At 39.0% G+C, this 17,198-nt stretch overlaps 1 protein-coding gene across 14 annotated transcripts in view; it reads right to left on the bottom strand.

Moving 5' to 3' along the window:
• LOC108502308 (bifunctional heparan sulfate N-deacetylase/N-sulfotransferase 3) overlaps positions 1–16,712 on the bottom strand; it is a 217,583-nt gene extending 200,871 nt beyond the window's left edge. For 11 of the 14 annotated variants that reach the window (XR_001876446.1, XR_001876441.1, XR_001876447.1 and 8 more), the window contains exon 1: positions 16,035–16,712. The gene's annotated coding sequence lies outside the window, so the exon portion shown is untranslated. Of the gene's footprint in view, positions 1–15,019; positions 15,065–16,034 lie in introns of all 14 variants that reach the window. The other 3 variants (XM_017825143.1, XM_017825141.1, XM_017825147.1) reach the window with 3 other exon arrangements.
• Between the last annotated feature and the right edge of the window lie 486 nt (positions 16,713–17,198).

Raw genomic sequence — 17,198 nt, 5'->3', positions numbered from 1 at the left:
CACTTCAAGTTGGGTTCACAGTTTCCAAAGACCCACTTTGCTCAGACTGTGAGGAACTTTGCACACAGTGTTCTCTGCTATCTCATCTGAAACGAGAGGCTTATTAAGGCACAGAACATTGAGGTAAGGGCCCTGTTCCTAATGGCTGGTAGCTCTGACAATGCCTTGAATATCCTGGTCATTAGCACAGCAGATGGTTGACATTTGACACCTGTCCCAGCAGTTTTGTTTTTGCTACAGCTTGAAAAAAATTCATACACAAAAGCCATTTGTCAAAAACTAACTGAAAAACCCAAGTTAGGTGAAATTTTATTTCCTGAGAATAAACTTATTGCTAATAATAGCTGGATTTGAGTAAGCAAATACTTCTCTCTGGTATAGATAATCACTTCTCCACAGATACACTAAAAGGCAGAACTTACAAATAAACTGTTGCTAGCTTGGAGTGTATTATTTTGCACAAATAAAACCAAATTAATAGGTGGCTTATAGCACATAACTTTGTGCCAAACCCACCCAAGACAATTCACAGGTAATGGTCACTGACAGCAATCTGAGGTGGCTGGTTTTGTCATAGGTCTGCTTCTCCCTTTATGCAGAACACATGCTACTTAATTGAACTTTATTCTATATACAGTACTAAACCCAGAAAAGCACTAAGGATTTTCTTTTTAGTAGTTAGAGCACTCTCCAAGCAATCCCGATGTACATCTAGGATAGCACGTTAATTTTATCTTCAGCTTCATTTTGAGATTAGTTGTAAGTGTATACATTATTTTTATTTGTTCTTTTCTGACATTCCTTTTACAGTATTGCTTGAATGACTACTCTTGATTACTTCAGGATTAAGTACTCTTAAAGGCTGAATTAATAAATTAGTCATTGTGTAAATCCAAGAGCTAAACCTCAGAAAGATGGCAGTCAGGCAGTCTAATGGAAAGAGTTAAGACAACGAAGAGGGACAGCCTAAAATGAGACTATAACGTTATGTCCTTGGAAATACAGCCCAAAGCATGAGCAATCACAGACAAAGGATCCATGGAATGGAGATGACTAAGTCTACTACAGACACACACCTATAGTGCCATGTGGCTCACATGAAAACCCATTCAGAAAGTTCATTTGCCTCCTGAGTGTCTTTAGTTGAACAGATGGACCACAGACTCCTTGCATCAGCTCACTGAACTGTTAGTAGTTGTGAGAGCAGCTGGAGCTACGCTTCACTCTAATGTTCAGACCTCCCATCTTTGTGGTTGCCTGGTGACCTTTGAAGGGATGAGAACTTGTCCTCAACATGCTTTTCAGGGCCTGAAAGTGCACTGGCCAGTCTTCTAAAGGTACAGATCCTTTAATGTTTCGAAGAACAATAAGACTATGGAAATATCCCTGTTTGACACTTTTTGCTTCCACATAGTTACCCTCATTAGTAGTGCACTACATGACCATCCAATGTATTAGAGATGATATTCTGCTGTTTCAGAGTTTGCTTTAATAAAATTAACTCCTCCATTACACTTTCCATCTGGCTGGAATCGAATGAGAAATATTTGCCTCTAAGACAGCATCCTAAAAGACAGAGGGGAGAACACCTCTGTCTCTCAAGGTTCATCTCAGATAGGAATATCATATGTGAGCATAAACCACCTTAAACAAACTGACTCTGCCCCATCTTCTGCTCACTGGAAAAGGACAACATAACCTTTCACCTGATGTCTCTGTGCTGCCTTTTCTATGGTCACAGTTATTGTACTCCCACAGCTGTTAAGGACACTTGCATAGACATTTTCTCCATCTCACTTCTGCAAAGATGTAATATATACCATGATATGCAATTCACTATAAACTCTTCTGAAAAATGATCAGGAAACTTAAATCTTCTTGATTATATCAAACATCACTGGGAAGGAGGAACAGCAAAGCCTTCTGTTTCACATGCACAGAGAGCTACTTACACCACACTCATGGAAAATGAGGTGCTCAGCTAGGAGCTTATTGCTACGATGGTCCTCTACCAACAGGTCAACTGAGGAATATTTGAGTAAAGGGGTTGTGAAGGAGAGAAAGGGAGTTACGTTAATCTACAGCAACGGCTCACCCGATCCCTAAACAATCTGCTCATGCTCTGCAATGTACTTCAAGCTCCTTTAAGGGCCACTTTCAGTACAGACCGGCTGAATGGAATGTGGGCAGACTTGTGCAGTAAGAAAGTGTAGAAGTGTAGAACCATACTTAAGAAATATATTCATATAAGATATATAAATGCATACACATTACATATATTTAGAACTGTTCTTCAAGCCAGAATTTGTCCTCTGTCTTAAAGCCAGGCCTCTGATGTATTATGCTGCCACTATTGCATTATATATTGCTGTCCCATAACTCACACCACCTCTAACCCATTTCATGCCCACTCTATTACTGTGGCTACAAAGAATGATTTTAAGAGAATGATATAAAGTGATGTCACTCACCAGTGTACTCACTGGCTGAAGAGAGCTCTGAATTCTTTTTACTGTAATACACAAAGTATACTCTGTTGTAATTGCTGGGCTGTTCATTTTAGTCCCCTGGTGGCATTTACTGAAATGCCATCAATTCAAATTAGCTTTCATCAACTCTGCAGTCTGGGACTTTGAAACAGCATCCTCTCCCTAGTATTCTTTTTCTAATAAATGGCAAATTAATTAACTAGCATCTGTTAAACAAACAGAAAAAGAAAAATAAATGCAATTTAAATATTGTGTTTGTTCTGAGATCATCGATACCATTACCAAAACATAAATGCTATCTGCCTCTATTAAGTTTTGCAAATACACATGAACCTGATACAAAGTAATGTATTTGCCTAAATCAGCCATACAATCACAATGCTGTAAAACCAAACCAGTTTACAAGTGGTATCTTTCAAACAATCTCATTCTGGGGGAAAATGCCCCCTTTAACTCTCTCAAAAAAACCCAAAACACCACTAAACCCCAAAGCAAAACAAAGCACCACCCCACACCAAAATCCTCCCCAAACTTCTCCCTTCTCCTTTAATTTTAACAAGACAAATAAACCAAAAGCCACAGACACCTATTTCCATCAAGAAGATCAACAGTAATTGCTGTTAAAATTTTACTCTGCTGAATTTGAATCTCACAATATTGCTTTGTTTTCTATTTTATTGTTGCTCCTTGAATTTAAACAGCAGAAAAATTTGGTCCATACTAATTTCTTATTTCTCACATTTCATATCACAATGAATTCCACTTTTATGTGCCTCTACAAGTGAAATGAAAGACAACTAGTTTGATTATAAGAACCAGATACTGCAAACACTGGGAAGAGCACAGAAGACCATGCAGCCTTTACTGCTGACAGGAAGAATGACTTTAATGTCCCTACACCACCCTCCTCACAAATGTCTTTGTAGCAAGGACATTAATCAATGTGTGTCACTGACACGGCAGAAGTTGTCAACCCTCTTGGTTGTTATATTGCTGCAGAAAGCACCTAGTGCAGCTTCACCCAGCCTTGACACCTGAGCTGAACTCTGGGAACGCTCTGGATCAGTTGTCAGTGGAGTGATGATTGAGACCTACCTGCTTTGCTGCAACATCTTCCCTTTCAGGCTGGTTAGGCCACTTCCAGTGACCCAGTACAAATATAGTGGGGTTTTAAATTTTATTTTTCTTTTTCACTGAAAGACATTTTCATTACTGAAGATGACTCAAACTATTTGTTGTGATTATTTCCTACAGAACCTGGCATACAAATTTTCAGCTTTGCTTACTGAAACCCCTTTTCCACAAGTTTTTGTATGATCCCATTTCTTCTACTGGGTCATAAAATACGTACATCATTAGCACCTTTCTCGTTGTGAAACTGAGGAAAGGTAAACCAGGTGACTTGCTATAATTACACCAGAAAATAATGGCACTGTCTGCAACAAAAATGGAATTTACCAAATTCCAAACCAATGTCTTTAATACCAAGTCAGCTTTCCTCACCTTCTGTTCTTATTTCTTAGCTCAACGACCCAAACTAAACAAGCAGGAAGTGATCTCAAACCACATTCTGAAACTTTGATTCACACATGGCCAGCAGGCCAAAACCACCATAGGTGGAGACAGTGTGTCTGCAGAGTATATTTAGGGTATATTAAAACTGCATAACAGACCATTATTAATTCAAACCTAACTTATGTAGAAAGCAATGATAAAAATCACAGCAGGAAACTTTGGAAAGCCCTACTGCCTAAAGAAAAGATTCTTTAACCAAAGAAGTAAATTCGAGAAGAAATGAACTTCAACTACAATTAAAACTTGCCAGCTCAGCCTCTCCTTCTTTCTTCAGTTTCAGGGTAACAGAGTTTACTATTTATTGCACTATTTTGTTTGCTATTGCCTTCATCACTGATCTCAAACAGAGCACTCCAGAGCTTGTAAAATTATCTTTTCTTCCTGTTTTCATCGAGCTAACAAACGGCATTTTGTATGTGCACAGGGAAACACTTCAGTACCACAATTAACAGAACTATAACATCCCTCTAGCAGAACACTTTAAATGTTTTGAGATGTTCAAATCCTATAGCCACCATGGGACTACTCCCATATTGTCCACAGGGGCACCACTTAATCAAGATGCAGGCACTGACACACATAGTGCTAAATGCAGTGCTTCAGCCTCTGCATTATCCAGCTCCAAGGGCTCACATAAGCACCACACTCATTTCTCACAGAGGGGTGACTTTATCCAAGCAACCCTGCTGGTGGCCTTGATGAGATCTAGAGGTTTTCCTCTGAAGCAGAAAGGAGAAATTGGCTCAACTGGTAGGACTGCTTGGCTGCAATAAAGATATTCACAGCCAAGTGAAAAAAGTGTTGAGAAGAGTTAAACTTCTCTGATGTGTTGAAAACATTTTTTTTAAACTTGGAGTAATTATTATTTCCTTTTAAAATAAAACACACAGCACTTAGAGGAGAAGGAATTGTTATACTGCATTCCACATGCATAACTTACAATGCAAGTCTGCATTCCTGGATGTAAATACAGTCCTCATCCCAATAACTAAAGTCAGACTACTATCTCTCTAATGCCTTGAAAACAACTTAATTCCATAACAGGGTGGGGTCTGCCCCTCTTCAACTTCTAGGGTAAAATCCAACGGCATTCCAGTCCTTACTCCCTCTCCTAGTGCACCAAGATAGCTGAATGAGACAGCTCCAGTAGTAAAGAACATGAGCAATATATGTCTTTTTTAATCAAATACAGGGCATATTTTACAACACAGGCCTGTCACCAAGAAATAAGCTGTAAACTGTAGCAGGAAAGAAAAGCAGATGTTAGCAAGTGGTAGTTTATGAATATAGTTCCTAGTAAGTGTGCCATCCATAATCAACTTTAATAAAATATCCTTAGGAAGTTTTAATTTTTTTCAGTACTCCCCAGCATGGTCTTGCAAAATAAATACATCTCTCTTCCTGCAAAATTTACCTGTTGGTTCTCAGAAAGCACAGCACCTCCTACCAATTAAGAGGCCTATCAATCACACAGCACAGCACATCGACAACTGAATCCTGCTTCTCTTTTCCTCCCTCCTGACAGAGTAATAATTTACAAGTAACTAGAGTATTGCTTTGCTCTGACGTGCAAACTCCAAATGGTAACAGCTTCGTTTCAAGCATTATTCATAAAAATGCTCTAAGCACAAGAACTCCCAGGTTGTGGAAGGGAGTGACAAATTAAAATCCTTGACATTCATTACAATAGTCCCTTCTTCTGTTTGCCACTTAAAATGGGGGAAAACACAGAGCTATTCCCTCAGATCCAGTCTGTTAGATTATATCTGATTACTCAATCATTGGGTAGATTCAAACAAAAAGAAAGTTAGAGAAACTTCGTTCAAGTCATTATTACTACACTGATGTAAAGAACGTCTTAGCTCAACTTCACAGCATGGAGCTTCAGAAAAACAGCAGAGCCTGGCCAAGTTATGATCAACAAAATGTCTTCTAGTGGCTGACAGCTGAAAAATGTTAATTTGAGAGGAAAAAAGCATATATTTTATTAACAGACTGGCACTACGGAAGCTTTTAAACATTGCTGCATCATGAAGTGATATGTAAGAGAAAGGTGGATGATGAGAGCCACTAGATCTCTAAAGTGAAAAGCTTAGTGGCAATACCTAATTAAACATGTGTAGGACAGAGATTTCCGGTCCAATATTGAAGGACAAGACCGGAACTCAGCCACACAAACTGTCCTAGCAATGCAGCTAGAGCAATGCAGCTCCACAGACTGGAACGTTTTAAGCCCCATCTTTGACATTACTGTACATATTCTAGCCCTAAGATTTCACATAGTATTATTTGACAGTTTCCAAGAGGAAAAAAAAAACCCAACCCACAATATTTACTATGCTCATGAAAATTTATGTAAACTGTTACAAGTTCCCACTCTTTGTTAATACCAAAACATCCCGAAGTGTTTGCTGCTTTGCTTTTCAGTAAGAATACCATTTTTACTGCCTTCTCATAATTGCATTAAACTGTAAAACATCTGGCAAGAGGATAGGTCTGAAATCCAAGCCACTAGTTGCTTAAGTAAAGGAAAATATGCAGACATGGGAGGATTTTCCCTACCCAACCCTCTGGTGCTTTGCTTATTACATAGTTATTGTTTCCCACCCTGCCTCAAATGAAGCAATTAATATCGACCAGGTGCTTGCTACGTCTTTGCTTCTTCAACCTTCTTGGGCTATGGCCTGAATTCCACCAGGTCCAGAGAACTGCTGGGAACTGACACTGGTCCCCAAGTGGCACTTGGCCCTGTTCCTTGGTGGGTGGGAGACCCAGTATTAACAGAAACTGTTTCCTTTTCTCCCAGGGTGACAGTAGGGGTTGCAGTCCAAGTTAAGTCCCCTTTACCTTTAATGACTAGAAAAAAAAGGACTTTTTTTTTGTCTCGCAAATGACTCTAAAAAAACAAAGGTAAATGAATACTTGTTACTTAACTGGTGTCTTCTCAGAAATGTCTACCTTAGTGCAGGAATCTTCCTTCTATGTCATAACTGGTTTAACTTGCAATTATTTAAACATGACCCTTCTCTAAGCCCGTTTCCTGACCTGTTCAAGTAGGTAATTTCATAGAAATTTATTTCACTTTCAAAAATCAAGATGGAATGGATTTTTCACAACTACCTTCCTATACTCAGACTGTTTCAAGACAGCTGTCTTACACCACTGTTTCCCTCAGTCACAAGTCCAAAAGATTAACTACCAGGATTCAGTATCTCAGATTCCTCTTGTATTTCAGATCAGGATCGTAGCATTTTAGCACTGCAATTCAGCTGTGTCCTAGTTCTCTTTTCCTCTTATTTTGAAATGGGTTATTAGGCCCATCTCTTAGACAATAAGATAAATAATAGCTGTTGAGTTTATTGTATTTGAAGGTCATTTTTCACTCCACCTTCAGCAAATGTCTGTTCACAGGCTGACCAACATCTGTTGTGTAAAAACCGTAAATTCTTTATGGGGAAATAATTGAATCACTAGACAGAGGAACACCACTATGAAATACATTGCCATTAATTCCCTTCCCCACTTCCAAAGTTCACAATTTGCTGGGAGAGGTTTGTTAGAATGATGTATGTATTTAATTTAATCCAAATGGGAAATACAATAAGTTCCAAAGTGTTAAGCATACCATGGCTATTATTACCACATATTAGCTCTGATCCACAGTATGACCCCACATTTTCCCAATAATATAGGGATTTCTATTTCTCCACAGTTTATTATTTTTCTTCTTCCATCTTAATTCACACATGGCTGCATATATCTTCATTATACAACAGGAGGAATAGAACACCTTGGTTTCTATCCTCCTGGCAGGCCCTATAACTGCTTTCAGATAGGCAGACACTGGAGATCAGTGTAGGAAACAAGGTTCTATTACTGCTGTATAACTTTATCCCACAAGCCCCCGAGTTGCTTTCATCTCTTGAGTTGGTGGACAGTGACAAAAAATTTAAGAACTTTGGCATCCTTTTATAATTAAATAAGCTAGGCAGATACAATTCATTAAGCCCCCTTGCACACTATTCAAGCAACAATATCCTAAGGCTTCTTTTGCTATGGATGCCCGTTCCAGCTTTCACACAGCAAGTACCTAAATATAAACCAAACCACAACCATTAGTTCCATGACTTTTTCACAACTGCTTGGTTCCAACTGATCCTCATTCTCATTACTAATGAAGTGCAGTCCATTTCTGGTTTGGATTAGCCAGGGTTCAGTTTCAAGACATCATTTCTCCTTACATTTTGTTCCATAAAGCAAAGCGTCCAGAAGGCAGACACGAGCATAGTGCCATAGTCATGTCTCACTATTCATTTTCAGGACTTAAATTTGAAACTCTGGGAATATCACTGCAGGACACAGCCTTTTTTTTCCTGTCACTTTTGTCCCAGCACAGATCATTATCCAATATAACACGATTGATCCTTTGCAATCCCTACATGGGAGCTCACCCTATTTTAAGTATTATTCTCAGTCTTTATTTCTAGAAAAAAGATGTTATATTTGGTAAAATTATTATATTTGATATGCAATCAATCTAACAATATATTCTTACTAAACTGCACTGTGAAGGGCAATACACTCATCTCACAGTTCAAGATCAGTTATTGCTTGGCAGCTCAAGCATAAAATACATCAATACATGGTGACATCATAGAAAACATCAGTAAACCTCAAAAGCAATTGTACAGGTAGCTCCTATACTCTAAAAGCAACCCAAAAGAACTGACAGCAAATAGCAGATTTTAATGTGAACATCACTGCAAATTGTGAAGGAAAAAGCATAGAAAGGATAACCAGTTGATTACACTTAACATGCTTCTTCCTACTGAATCTGGGATTAGACAAGAAACTAAGGCCCGTCTTAAAGTTAACATGAAAATTAAAGATATTGGGCCATATTTTACTGAACAGCATAACAGAAATGCAAATTATTATTTTTTTAATCAACTTGCACAAATCCTTTAGATTCAGATTACCATAGTTTCTAAAATGAGCTTTAGAACCCAGAGGGACTTTGATACACATCAACTGCATCAGGATCTTGTGAAACATTTCTGGGTTGTGTTGAATGAAAAAGCAAAGAGCTTGGAACACTGACTGCCAGAATTCCGAGAGATACCTGATGGGGGTTTTGGCTCAGCAAGTACTGCCAGAGGACACAGCAAGGTTAGCAGGCCATCTGGCAGTCCCTGAAAATACTCAAAGGAGATATGATATCCAGCCTTTTATGGTGAAGGCAGAGGGGGATAGGAAAAAGAAATATTTATAAAAATTGAACCAAGATAGGCTCAGAAAAGAGTATTCACCTCATACCCAATGGAGCTAATCAATAAATGTTGTCCCATGGACAAAACACTGAACAGAGTGAAAAAAAACCCCAAAACTAAAGGATGCTTTGGGAAAATATTACTGAAAGATAAATAAGATATGTAGTTGGAGAAGATTTTGACCTAAAAAGCACTGAAAGAGTCTTCAAGACCACTGAAGATACAGAAAATGCTCTGGGCTAAACAGTTCCATGCTTGCAGGGATAAACACAATTACCACTCCCTTCATATGCACAGCCAGGACACGACTCAGTGACATCTTTCTATCCTAGGGAATGGATCCAGTTGAAAGGCAGCCAGCACGAGGAAAGAACAGCCTCCACACAAATACAGGACCTTCCTCTGCTCAATTCTGAGGGGATCTGAAGGCACAGCATTTCAAACCTCAGAGTCCCCCATACAACCAGAAACTTGCTGTGCCAGAAGGAACTCAGACAACATTATTCTGGCCTGTTCCTATGATGACATAATATAGTAATTGAAAAAGATGCAATTTCATCCATTTTCTCCATTGCAACTCTTGTACAATCACTTAATTTGAATTTATGGAGACCTGATCTGGCACACGTGGCCCAGACTCAAAACACAGGGCTGTTCACTGAGAAGGCAAAAATCTCTGTAGGGAGCTCTGAAAACTCTATATAATTAATCTTTTAACCAATATATTCTCTCTGAGATAATATTACTGTCTCAGTAAGTTTCAAGTAAAAAATTTCTAACATTTAACATTCTGAGACGCAAGCTGTAACTCTCATATTCCACAAGAATTTGGTCGTTTTCCTCTGAAAACAAGCAAAAGAATCAAAACTTTGCCTTTTTCATTCTACATCTTGTATTTACCCAGAAACATTTTTAGTAGGTTTTTTAATATGAAAAATAATGTTTTATTTCAAAGTTGTGTTTCATATTATCTTTTTTTCCTAAAATTTCATTCAAAGTTACTACTAATCAGAGGGGGCTTTTTGCTATTTATATGATTTCCTTTTCTATTAGCAGTCACATATCTCTAAATAAAACAAGCTATAGTAAAGATGGATGATTACAACCAAATTTACTAAAGAATTAGAACATTATTGAAATGATTTGGTTTAATATGTGTCTTAGTCATTTCGATTTACTGATGAACCCTTGTTTTAATGTAAAACACAGAACCACAAATAAAAATCACTATATTGAATTCCATACAGATATGCCCAACTGTAGGAAGTATCACAATCCCCCCCCCCAAGGTTTTGAATCCCTGTTCATCTGTACTTTAAACCACAGCTCTATTTTCAGCCACTCCATCACTCCTCCACATGGGAGAAATGAGAAGCGTCAAGAGCTACTGAACACAGAGTTTTCACAGTTGATCAGCACATCACTACTCAAAACAGATGTTCTTATAATCACACGGCACTGAAAAAACACCAATACATTCAATAGCCTCCATCTCATACTCTTTTGTGCTGTTCTCATGTTAGACACAGCTCTTAGATATCTAAAATTTAAATGTTTGATTTCTTACAAGAAATATATCAACTAAGCCACGGCATTTCCAAGGAAAACAGAATCTTAACAGTTTACACAGTCAGAGTTAGACAACCTCATAATTTATGCAAACAGGTTAGATTATTCACGAGAATTAGGATGCAGGAACAAGACTCAAAAACATCACAGATCACATCTACTCTAAGACTTCTAAAGCCACCAAGCTATTATATTTTTCCTATGCCTTCCCATTCCTCATTACTGTAATAATGATATATATACACACCTTTCATCCTATTAGAAACAGTTCCTTTTCAGTATATATCTAGAACAGAAGAAATACCACTGGGGGTAAGTGAATTGAAGACTAATATTCCTAAAGAGGACAGTGATGGGGAAGTCTGACCTCTGAACTTCAATCACTCAAAACACTTCAAGACCTTGAGAGCCTCAGAAAGAAAAGTTAAATTACTCTCTGCTGAGACACTACTGCCTCAACATCAGCTTCATGTCTGGTGACATAGTTTCCCTATTTTATATCAGAAATCAAACAGCACCTGAGACACCATTATTTTTTCACAAGAAAGTCCTGCCTACATTTCCATCCCTTCCATTCAGCCATTTCCCTAAAAGAGGAAAAAAAAAAACCACCACCAAACTAAAATAACTAAAAAAGAATCTCCAAGCAATCTTGAATCCCTTCAGCATTGCAGACACTAGCCAACTGGTTTCCCTTGAAGTTAAAACAAACAAAGGCAGCAAATCCCCTCAAAAATCACCAAAGAACTCTATAGACTACAAAAGTGGTACCAAAGGCAGTATTGTCTCTGACCCATTGATCAGCAGCAGCAGCACCATTCAGAACATGCCTAAGGAGCTGATGACCAACTTTTCCTCTCCTTTCACAGGGTGACACCTGCGGAATTGGCTGTCTCTGGCATCCTACTTTCCTACAGAGGCTCCTGCAGGAACATTTGTTATGAGCTCATTTTGTGTGTACTGGTAAAAAACACCAGACATTGCAAAAAGGAGGAAGAATGGTTTAGGGAGAATGTATTTCATCAAGGACAGCGTTTGAGGCAGTGAGCATTAAGCAGATATCAAAATACTGTTTGGGTCTCAGCTGGGGAAAGGGGGAAGTGTCACATTTAATCCTGCAGCAAGGTCAGCACTGTGGAGAGCAGCTGGCCCATGGATCCTGTCGTGGGACAGCCTGCCAGTCCTCCTCTTGCACACTCCCTTTGGCTCCAACATCCGTCACAGAACACAAGCATCAGCAGAGTCTGTTGCTGTTCTGTGCACTGCTGTCAGTATTGACACGTCACAGTGCTGCATTTATTTTATGAGCAGTCCATGGGAATATCATTAGCAGCCTCATAGCTCAGTGGAGGGAAAACCACCAGGATTTTAGGAAACAAGACACAGAGCAGCATCCCAAGCAATTACTCTAGGTGACAATTCTCAAGTTGTGACAGTCAGATGACACAGTGCGGTGCCAGACGAAGGATGAGCAACAACTGCAAGTGAACCGAGTCAGACACTTCAGTGGCCAAGACTGCAGCAGAGATGGCACTAATTAGACGTGGAAGGACAGGATGCACAGCTCACTGTTTGGGAAACATGCCACAATATAACACTACCTGGCTGTCAGATAGAGGCAGGTATACTTATAATTTAAGTATAATGCTACTTATAATGTTTAAAATATTAGAACAAGAACTCCTTATCCTAGTGAGCAGAAAAAAAAAAACCTCTCTGACAGATTTGGCCCAGCCTTCTAAACTTCAGCGACATCTCTACTGTGTCGAAAAAAGAAAACACGATGGTAACAGACAACAGTTGCACACACTGTTCCAGCTCCACTCAGGAATTCGGAGCAGCTCTGCTTGTGTTTGACCAAAATAAACCAGAAAAATCAACACTGAACTTTGTGTATTTTGCAGCATCAATTCAATCTCTTTTTAAGCTCTCATACTCTGGCTATCTCAAGAATCACACGTTCTTTAGGATTCAGTTTATTCTACAATAAACCCAAGCAGTCTAACAAGCAGCTCAGTATTACCCATAATTTCTCCGTTAAAATTTAAAAGCTAAAATTTCCAATTTAGATTACGATTAGAAACCAGTATTTTTCTATGAAAAAAATTTCAGATAATATCTTCATCTCAAATAGTGTAGAAACATGGGAAAATAAAGTGGGAAAGAAAAAGAGAACAACTTGCAAACATGACTGATAAAAGGCAAGTGCTCTCGCCTGCTGTTTTTATGCCTCTCCAAACTGTCACCCATCTCCCTCACAAGGAAAAAAAAAACTAGCAGAAAAATAACAATTTTTACTGTATTTTTCAGAAGATGACAGAATAATATTTATTTCACAGTATTACAACCAAAATCAGCAGTAACTACCACTAGCAGAAACATCTGAATTCACAATAAGGACAGATACTCTCTCCCTTCTGTTCTGACTTTTAGGAGACCTCCAACAGTTGAGATGGATTGAATTTCTGGGTGCAATTTAGTTGGTACCCATTTAGAAATAGCTTTACCAATTTGTTCTCAGTACTGCTGCCAGATTTCCTTCTCTTTGGCACAACATGCCAACATGATTTAAACAGGATCCAGGTTGTGGATCTTGCCGTTTCATCTACTGCTATCCTTAAACCCTTTGTTCTTTCCATTGCTTGACGTTCTTCTTGCTCCCCCACATGTGTTACTGTGCACTGACACAAACCCCACAGCCTAAGAGGCGCTGAGGGATTGTGGGTTGAAGGACAACCATTGCAACCCTGTGACTGCTCACTGAATTCACAACAGGCAGCAAGTCTGCTGTCAAGAGAGGGTAAAAATCACAATCACAAGACACAACTCACTAAGCTTCATAAACTGAAAAAAATAACACCAAGATTTTACACCGGGTCTAGGTAAAAGTCCTTTCTGCCCACTTTCCCTATGACAGCCAACTGCTTTGACGTAACTGACACATCAGTTTTCTTAAAAAACAAAGAAAAGTGCTTTCAAATGAATACTTGTGTGGCAAAATGGATTTTTAAACTGCCCTCTAAGTCACGCTGCTTGACCAATAATTAGATAAATATGGAAGAGAGACATTAAAGATTCACGTTACGCATTTTAACAAATACCAGCCTGTCAGAGGTGCTGGCAATGTACATCCAAAGAAATCTGGCAGAAAACACAGGAATACTACATTGCAACTGGCTCTTTATCCTGATCTGCTTAACATTCCAGTAAAGAATAAAACATTTCTTCCCCAAGTCAGGAAAAAATAAAAAAACAAAATCAAGGTTGCACTTTTTTCCTCTATGATGTTTAAATGGAAGGAAACTTGAATTGCTGAAAAGACTTTTAATTCAATCAAATTGTTCTATTCATCCCCCTACCTTCCACAGAAAGAGCTATGGCACTAAAATTTAAGACATTAGTACCAGGCAGGTGATGAGTACAGCGGTATGAAACGCAAAACCTGCAGTATCAAATTGTGAGTAATTGTTTAAAACCAGCCCAAGAGTCCCACACAAACTGTACAATTAACAGCACAGCCCACACCCATGTAAGTTTTTGTCTGAGCAGAAGGAACATTCTCAATACAAAGTTCTTTATGCTACACATCTAAGATCCACTGTAGGAAAGCAGTCTGCTCCTGCTCCCTGACAGTGCAATTCAGGATCAGCTGGGCTTGATAACCACCAAGTGATGATCGACCTTGGCTTAAAAAAATAACTGCACCAAGAACCCAATTTGTGTAAATGCATTAATTTCATACAGCCAGTCATTTGCTGGTAAGAGGTTAGTGCACTCACACCGTGCTTACTACTCTCCTTACCTGATACTTACCAGTGTCAGCAATAACCACCACAGAAATGAGTTTTATGAATGAAATAATACTGTGTAAAAGGGATGTAAAACATAAGTAAAACAAACACCCAGTAATTTAATTAAAGATTTTACCATCTTGGCTGCACCAAATTTAAAAAATTTGCCAACTTCCGTCAAAATGATTTGTCTTGAAAACAAACAAAAAAACAAACAAAATTCCATTGCTCAGTGTCAGGATCACAGGTTAACAAGGTTTGCTCAAGTCAAAATATTTACTTACCTACTTACAGTCAATGGCACAGACAACTACTCACCACTTACCATTTTCCTATAGGGACATCCCGTGTGACACTGCCTTGTAGGATGCTGCAATAAAGTTACTGAATACTTAACATTTCCAATGTATTAAGCTTCTGAAATTTATTTTCATTTTTTTCCCTTTGTACAAACCTGTCACATTTTGCCCAAACCAAAAGGTGCTGAACACTTAAAAAAGCAATTCATTTCTTTTTGCACAGGACAAGATTATATTCAACTTTTACCTCATTGTACAGCACATACTGACCTCCACATTTTTTTTGTATGACTGAATTCACCTTTTTTTCCTGTTGTTTATAGGTTCTATGCATATTCCCGTAATTATTTTCAAGTATTCTTGAATAGTGATTGCAAATTTTTATTTCAACAGTAAGAAATGTTATAAAATATTTAAAAATAGTTGTAACTGCATGTAATGTGCCTCATGGGCTGCCCAAAAAACTGCTAGTAATTCATACCTTGGCAGAGATTGTCATACGCACAAGAAAACCCCATTAAAAATTCATAATATTTGTTCTTCTTCAAAAAATGTTTCACATTTATGTTCTTTCGTATTTTGTCTGAATAACTACTACAGTAAATATTTCTGCTACACTACACTGAATACTTGGGCCACCCAGGGTAGTATTCTTGCACATCTACAGAGCAATAGCAAGGCAGGTTTGGAACTTGGCTACAGTCTCCATTAAAACTAAAAGAATAAACACACTGGAAGTCAGAACAAAATTCTTTATTGCTATTTTAGAAGAAAAGTGCAATTCCTAACTTTAATTCTCAACTGAACATTAAAGACTATTCACGCTCTATAATCCCTCAGAGAATAAACAGAGAAAGATATTTTTTCCCCTGGACATTTCTATATTCTTATAAACTAGCCAGAAGCTTCAACTAGTTTCTCGCTTTTCCTTAACTTAAGCAACTATAAGCATTCATAATTGTACCGTTAACCACACATTTTAATTACTCAGCCATGGTGGTGTGCAGCAACAAACCCCTCAGTAAAATGTCTATCACTAACCTTCACGGTTTTCCACAGGAAAGTGCTCAGGATCAGCCCACTGCATTGCTGCCTTCACCAGCTCCTCCTGCTCTGCTCTGGTCTCTCCCCTTTCCACAGCTCACAAAGTGAAAGCAGCAGCTCCATCTTCTCCTAAAAAGCAACACTAACAAGGCCAGGGTGTGTTTTATTGCCTTCCCTTAATCATGTAATCCCCAACACCTGCTTCTCCCTCTGAGGTCCCCATGGCCTTCATGCCCCTTTCCCGATCAATTGTCCCTCGGAAGCATTACTTATTATATAAATTATACACATAATTATTATATATTTATTATATAAAATCTTGTCTCTGCCACCTCCCAACATTTGCAGCAGGTATATTTAGGAAAAGCAGTCACCAGCTGTGCCTTTTCAAAGTGGCAATGGCCCAAAGATACCCTGTTGCTCCACACCTTCATCGTAGGTCAGGTGTGGGAGTTTAAGACTCATCATCTCTCTCAGCCCACCTTTCGCCAACCAGGACCCACCTCCCAGCTATTTCTGCCCCCTTTGTAAAGTCAGGATAATATTTTAATCATCCCCACAGCTAAAGCGTCCATGTAATCCCCTCCCTCGGGGCAGGAAGGGCCCCGCTCGCCCCACACTCCCTTCAGGAGAGTAATCCGCCATCGCGCCGCCTCACGAGGGTGCCGCCACAAGACGGCGCCGGTGGGGCGGCCACAAGATGGCGCCAGCTGGACCACCCCAAAATGGCGCCGGTGGGGTAGCCACAAGATGGCGCCAGCGGGAGCACCCAGAATTGTGGCAACGGGGAGCGGGGAGGGTAGAGGGAGCAGGGGTCCAGGCCTGGTGCCACTCTCGACCTATCCAGAAATTTAGGAAAATCACCTTCCATAAAACATTCCCCAACACCATGCCTGAGAGATTGAGGTTTGGGTTTTTTTTTTCCCCTGGTCTCCCAGCTCTGAGAACTGAGCAGTTCACTCTGGGAAACCCAGGACTGTTCTCCATTTCCATCTGAACAAATGATAACAGTGCCTCTGAAAATAAATATCCCTCAACAAAGCTTCTATATAACGAAGTAAAAAAATGTTATAGTAAACAGTGAAGAACAGTCATAAGATTAGTCTTTTCCCATGAAGTCAATGCAAAGAGAAGTTAGGAAAAATGTAGACTACTGTTAAA

The sequence above is a fragment of the Lepidothrix coronata genome, unplaced genomic scaffold (assembly GCF_001604755.1).
Source record: "Lepidothrix coronata isolate B3197 unplaced genomic scaffold, Lepidothrix_coronata-1.0 Scaffold116, whole genome shotgun sequence".
Taxonomy (NCBI): domain Eukaryota; kingdom Metazoa; phylum Chordata; class Aves; order Passeriformes; family Pipridae; genus Lepidothrix; species Lepidothrix coronata.
This window is presented reverse-complemented; position numbering and strand designations above follow the sequence as displayed.